The 6,361-nt window shown below is 50.8% G+C and overlaps 1 long non-coding RNA gene across 1 annotated transcript; it reads left to right on the forward strand.

Moving 5' to 3' along the window:
• Nucleotides 1–1,746: 1,746 nt before the first annotated feature.
• Nucleotides 1,747–2,902, forward strand: LOC115271940. Its single transcript, XR_003900167.1, has 3 exons — nucleotides 1,747–1,830; nucleotides 2,078–2,312; nucleotides 2,853–2,902. It is a non-coding gene; the product is annotated as an uncharacterized LOC115271940 (long non-coding RNA).
• Nucleotides 2,903–6,361: the final 3,459 nt, after the last annotated feature.

The following is a 6,361-nucleotide window of genomic DNA, read 5'->3' on the forward strand; positions in this document are numbered from 1 at the left end:
AATTCAGTGGGGTGTTGCAAGAACTAAGGAAGGGAAGGCACGAGAAGTGCTTCCCACAGTGCCTGGCATGTTGTAAGTGCTTAACTCATCAGCTCTCAGGACTAATTACACCATATTCACCATGTCCCAACATTAGGGAGGGTCGGGATCATACTGAAAGGTGAAGGTACCCTTGATTAACCCAAGAAAGCTTCCTGGGAGAGGTAATCCCTTGAGCTGTGGTTCAAAGGGAGTCCTACAAGCATTCAAAGCCCTCAGTGGGCATTTATTGAGCATCTACTGAGTACAAGGCGCTACTATTGATGCAGGGATGAGAAGGCAAGCTCCCTTCCACCCAGAAGTCCTCCAGGAAGACAAACAATAGTGTTGATACGAGCAAGGGCCATGAAAAATTTAAGCACAGACTGCCAGGTGAGCCTGGAGAGGGAGCTCCTGATTGACTACCAAGACTTGGGGGGATGTGGCAGAGGGGTGGTCCTGAGCGGTCCCTTAGAAGGATGCAAATGGCAGGCAGGTGGAGGAAGGCAAAACCAAAGAACGGTCAGGTCTTACATGGTGACTGAAGTCTCGAATTTCAGCTTCTGAATCTCCGGGGACCATTAATCAGCCTCTTGCTAGCTGACAAGACAGGCGCCAGCCTATGCATGAGCGCCCCCCTATGTAGGCAGAGCCCCTCAGGAGCCAGGGGAGCCGCCCAACATCACCCCCAGTCCAGCAGCCCTGGGGCCCGCCTGACTCCCCACCTCATGGCAGAGATAGGAAAATGGGGAGATGATAAAAAATGGCTCGATTCTAAGGCAACTTTGAGCACGATGAGTCCAGGAGACTTGCCCCATTAGTATTCTGGACATCATTCATTCTTTCAAAGTTGGAAGTTTTGCATACACCCCAATGTCTCCTCTGAAAAGGGCCGTATATCCCTGAAGGCTGCCGGGGGGGGGGGGCAGCGCAGGATGGGCCTGACTGTCTAGTATGGACACACTGACAGGCCAGCCTGCTGCCCCCAAAGGCCAGGTGGGTATGCCAGTGCCCCCAAAGGCCAGATGGGTATGCCAGTCAGGCACCGGCAGCCAAGATGGAAAGGAAAGCCCAGAAGAGCATGTTTGTGGGGACTAGGAAACTGGATGAATGGGCCTGTGCAGGAGGTGGGAGGCCAGACAACTTCTCTGCAGGCCTCTCCTAGGGCCTGGGGCTCACGTCCTGGAGATTAGGCAACTGACATCCTTACTGGGTGACGGATTGAGCTCCAGACCCTCATTTATGCCCAAGGATGCATTTCTCCTCGGGAATTCTGGTTTCTTCCTGCTTTCTCCTGGTCTTGCTGGCTGCTGTTACAGGAGCAAGAGGCCTTCCCAGAGATCTGCACCTCCCAATGTTATCCAGCGTCCCGCCTCTCACAGAAAGAGAGAGAGAGAGAGAGAGAGAGAGAGAGAGAGAGAGAGAGAGAGAAATGATGGGAGACGCCCTGAGGGTGACCAACCAGCTAGGGATATCTGAAACCACCCTCGGTTTTGGTACCAAAGGCTCTGAGTCCTGGACCAACTGGGACAGTGGGTCCCTTGCCTGTCATCCAGCTTCCTGCTTGGCCCTCAGGGCCCAACTTGAGGTACTGCTTGAGCAGCAAGCACAGCTAGAGACTTCCATGTAAGGATGGGCCTTCCTCTCCCAACAAAGAGCTCTTTATGTTCTAGTGAGCAAAGGAAAAGCCTGCCAAGGCCGTTTACCCCGCTGCCTCAGCTGCCTGACCAGGAAGAGAAGTTGGTCAGGAGACTCAGAGGTCAGGAAAGAAAGACTCACCAGCCAGGCCGCACACAGCTGCCCGAGGCCAAGGTGAGTGCTCTGAGCCCTGGCCTGCTGGCGACCACAGAGTGTTGTCGTCCTCCCACTGAGCTTCGGGTCGTCAGAGGCCCAGGTAGGGAAGGGACACAGGAGGAGCCAGTCGGGCATCACGTCCTGATCCCTACGCATGCGCGCAGTGATGTGCTAGTAAATGTTTAACAGGGGTGGGGGGCGCCGAGGAGCCCGGAGTAGCATTTGCCAATTTCTTTGGTGTAAATGTTTCATGGTTGATTTCTAGCTACCAGGGTGATACCGCTGAGCGCAGAATGGGAGGAGATGCACACACGGTGGCTGTCACGAGCTGTGCCAGCTGTGTCCCTATGCTGTGTGCACATCTGGCTCCGCCCACTGAGCGATTCGGCCAAGCCCTGCACTGGATGTAGGAGAGGAGGATGTCACCTCATGCCCGAGGGGGTCAGGAGTACCCAGTGCCCTCCAGCAACACCAGGAACCTGTCTTACTCTCCGTCAATTGTACGCATGTTCCCAGAAACACGAGTTATAAGGAACCGATTCCGAGGAAATGAGTGGGTCTAATTGTGGCTGCCATAGGATCCATTCTCCAGCAAGCCAAGGCAGAATCAGATCTGTATTTTTCTATGCCGACAGCAGGAAATACGTGAGGTTGTGTGATTCTCCAAAAAATTAAAATTAAAAAAAAAAAGGAAAAGAAAAGCAATTATTTTTCCTCACCACTAGAAAACGTTGTTTTTGCGGCTATAACCTAGAATCAATTATTAAACCCCTCTTTTGTATAAAGCATAACTTGTAGTAAACGTCAAGAGTGTCGTTCATTTCACTTAATGATAAAATGATGTTTGACCAATTTGATGAAGATAGTAAGTCAAACGTAGACGGGCTGGCATTTGATATTGCTGAAACCACAAATCTTATTAAAAAGCTTTTTGCATTTAAAATATGCAAAATGCAAACAAAATTTAGTAGTGAAAGCAAAATTAAATATTTAATGACATAATTAAGCCTTATTAATGGTATATGTTCTTTATTTTGCAGATTAAATATTCACAACGATCATCATCTCTTTCATCTTTATTACTTAAGCCATGTGTTTTTCATAATTATTTGTTAGGTATTTTCATTAACATTTGATGAATATTAATAGTTAAAATAAAAAACAGTTTTTATTTCTATTGTAATGACTTTACAGGGATAAGAATATATAACTAACTGTTTATCAAGTGTTTCACTTGCTAATATTTAGATCACTGGTTTTGTTGCCACCAAGCAGAAACATGGAGCTCTCTGGGTGACAAATGTGGGAGCAGGAGGTGGGGGAGGGGAAAAAGCACAGGAAAAAGCGGCGATGTGCTCTGGCCACAGTTTGCCATTACTCTTTATTTATTTATTTAATCCACTGTTCTTAATGTAGCTTCGCTGTGGGACTAATATGAACTGCAAACTTACACATAAAACTAATAAGTAGTGTTTTGGGTTTAATCCTCTGCTTGTGTTAATGATGGCTTGCCTCTCAAACATCCTAATGTATTTCCCTTTTTTACCCCATTTTCCTGACCATTTTGGTCCATCAGCATTGATGCCTCTCTGGCACATTCTTTCTCCACGACATTGAACACTTAGACCCACTGGGACGCCTGGGTGGCTCAGTCACTTAAGTGTCTGATTTCTGCTCAGGTCATGATCTCACAGTTTGTGAGTTTGAGCCCGGCGTTGGGCTCTGTGCTGACCGCTCAGAGCCTGGAGGCTGCTTCCTATTCCGTGTTTCTCTCTCTCTCTCTGGCCCTCCCCTGCACATGTTCTCTCTCCCTCTCCTTCTCAAAAGAAAATAAACATTTTTCCTTCTGGCACAAAGGGTCAGGGTTTTCCATCCTGGACAATATGAAGCAAATGCAAATGGCTCTCCTAATTTTCCATTCAGGCAGTGATTGCAGAGAGCAAGTAGGTGTGGGTCTAATCATCCTGACAGCATAAAATGCATATGGTGACCATCCCTTCCTGCACCGAGTGTGGTGGTCATATTGCCGTTAGCAACACAGTCTAGACAGCCTGTCACTCCCAGGCAGCCCAGGAACTGAATCTTCCCCTCCCCCACCTCCTGCTCCCACACCTTGTGCTACCGACTCCCTCAAAGGCTTTTTCTGAGGCTTCCGTGCATTTTCCCTGCACAGGAAAAAGCGGCGATGTGCTCTGGCCTCACGATCGGGCAAACGCGCTGCTTGGAAGCCCTAGTCCGGGTCCCTGCTCAGCCTTCTGGGCCCACCAGGGCAGGCATCAGGGTGCACACAGAGTCATGCCAGTCAGAACATGGAGCCCTTTGGCTTTCCTCGCTCAGTCTTTTTTCTTCTGTAGCAGGCACCTGCGTTCTTAAAGCCACAGCCTGTTCTCGAGAGCTCTGAGCCACAGAGATGTCGGCAGGAGTGAGGAGGGTCTCTAGCCAATGACAACCTGCAGGTAGTTTATGGTTTCAGTTTATGAAAACCCGAATTCGTTCCCTTTCCTGAGAACCTCACATGTTCAGTCCCTTTGGAGGGCTCTTTCTGGCTCTCCCAAAAACCCTGCAGAGAAGAAGAGATGGCCCTGTTTCTATGGGGAGTGGGCTGAGCTCCCTAAGGTCTCAGGGCTGGTGATGGGCACAGCTGGGATTCTAAGACACAAAGCCAGGACTTTCTGGCTCAGAATCCTACCTCCCTGCTCAGCTCCTCTTCTCTGCAGTTAGAGAGGACACATGATCCGGAGAAATCTCATTGTTAAGAAAAGCTGAATACAGACAGGCATGGGAGGAGGAATAGGTGCCACCTTACCCGTGATGTGCAGAATGACAGCACCAATGTGTCCTAGCCCCACTGCCCTTCCTGTACGCTGGCTGTTTGGCCTGGATGGGAAGACACCATGCCCTGCTCTCAGATCTGTCCATGTGAGAGCTGGCCTCCAGCCAGGACACCATCCACAACTCCAAGAAACGGCCAGCCTCAGGTGTCTGCGTGTCTCTGGCCCCCTAACAAATGGCAGTCCTGGAATATCTAAAACTCACGCTTTAATGTCAGCTTAAACCACTTATGCTAAAAAACGAACCAGTTCTGGCTATTTCCACTCATGCCATCTATTGCTGTTGCCACCAAGGGCCTGGCTGTGTGTGGACCAGACTGCCAAAAGCAAGTCTTGGCTCCTACCGTGGCCCCGGGGACACATCTCCAAAGTGACACACTGGCCTCAGTTTCCCCTTCCTGCTCTGAGCACATGGAGGAGAAAGCACATGTGGGCTCAGCAAGGACAAATATGGAATTCCTGCTGCCGGGGATGAGCCGGCCTGCTCATGGCTGCATGCGGTGACGTCAGGCTGCCCCTGGCTCTCCTCTGTGATATCTCTCCGTGTTGAGCCCGCAATGTGACCATTGTTTATTACCTACTGAGCCCCAGCACCATATTTGGCTCCACACACAAGATTGATAAATTCTTCCTGTCACCAGCCTCACTCGGTGGCAGGGCTCCAGGCCTCCTCTCCACTTTCCCCTCCTCCTTCCACCTTCCAGAAACCCCAGAGACTCTGAGCGGGCCTCTCCACCGCCGCCGCAGACCCCCTTTGAAGAAGCTGTTTCCGGAACAAGAGGGAGCTGATGACAGATTCTCAGTTGGCCTCCAAGCTCAAGATCCAGCTGGCCCAGTGAGTCCTCTCTGCCATGGAAGCCACTGACAGTAGTGGGGACTTTCTGGAGTCTTCCCACTCCCCACCTGCCTTTGGCTCCTGCATCTTTATTGGACAGAGGCCTTGAGACTCCTAGGCTTCTGATTCACAACATCTGGTGGGTGGGGACAGCTGAGACGTAAGGGCCATTTGCACCTTGGAAAATAGCCCAATTTGGAGTGTGGAGGGGAGGTGACACGGGCCTGGAAACCACTGTCCTGTAGTGAGTCAATGGCAACTTCCCAGTGACTTCATTTTGCATTTTGGCCCCATAGAATTGTGGCATCAGATCAGGAAGCATACTTTGGAAAGCTGAAGGACAGTGAGGTAGAGGTATGGTGTCTCAGTCATGAGGCTGGGAAGCCCGGTCCTTGCTCTGTCACCAACTATCAGTGTGACCCTGGCACTGAAACTTACTACTACCTGTCACTTGGAGGTCATGCTCATTGTAACCAACCCAGTGAATATTTGTCTCAACACCTGAAGGTGAAGAGAGATTCTGGAAGATATGCCTGGGGGCTGAGAGTCTGAAGACGCAGGGGGAGGAGGGAGCCATGCTGAGCACGTGAGGCATTGCAGGCGCCCCATGATATCTAATCAGTGAGGCCAGCCCCTTCCCAGACCTACAGATCTCGCTGGTCAGTGAGGTAGTGAGGGAGCTCTTCCAATACCAGCCACTTCTCCAATCCTCTGACACCAGCTGGTGACCCACAGCTGGCCCCACAGACCCACCCGCACATGAGACACCAGCTGTTAGTGGGGTTCCCGGGGTCCCTGCACCTCCATCAGCTGGCTACAAGGTCAGTGCTTTCCACCACCTACCCGCAGGCTCAGCAATTCATTGGGAGGACTCACAGAACCA

This window comes from Suricata suricatta, chromosome 2, assembly GCF_006229205.1.
Source record: "Suricata suricatta isolate VVHF042 chromosome 2, meerkat_22Aug2017_6uvM2_HiC, whole genome shotgun sequence".
Lineage (NCBI taxonomy): Eukaryota > Metazoa > Chordata > Mammalia > Carnivora > Herpestidae > Suricata > Suricata suricatta.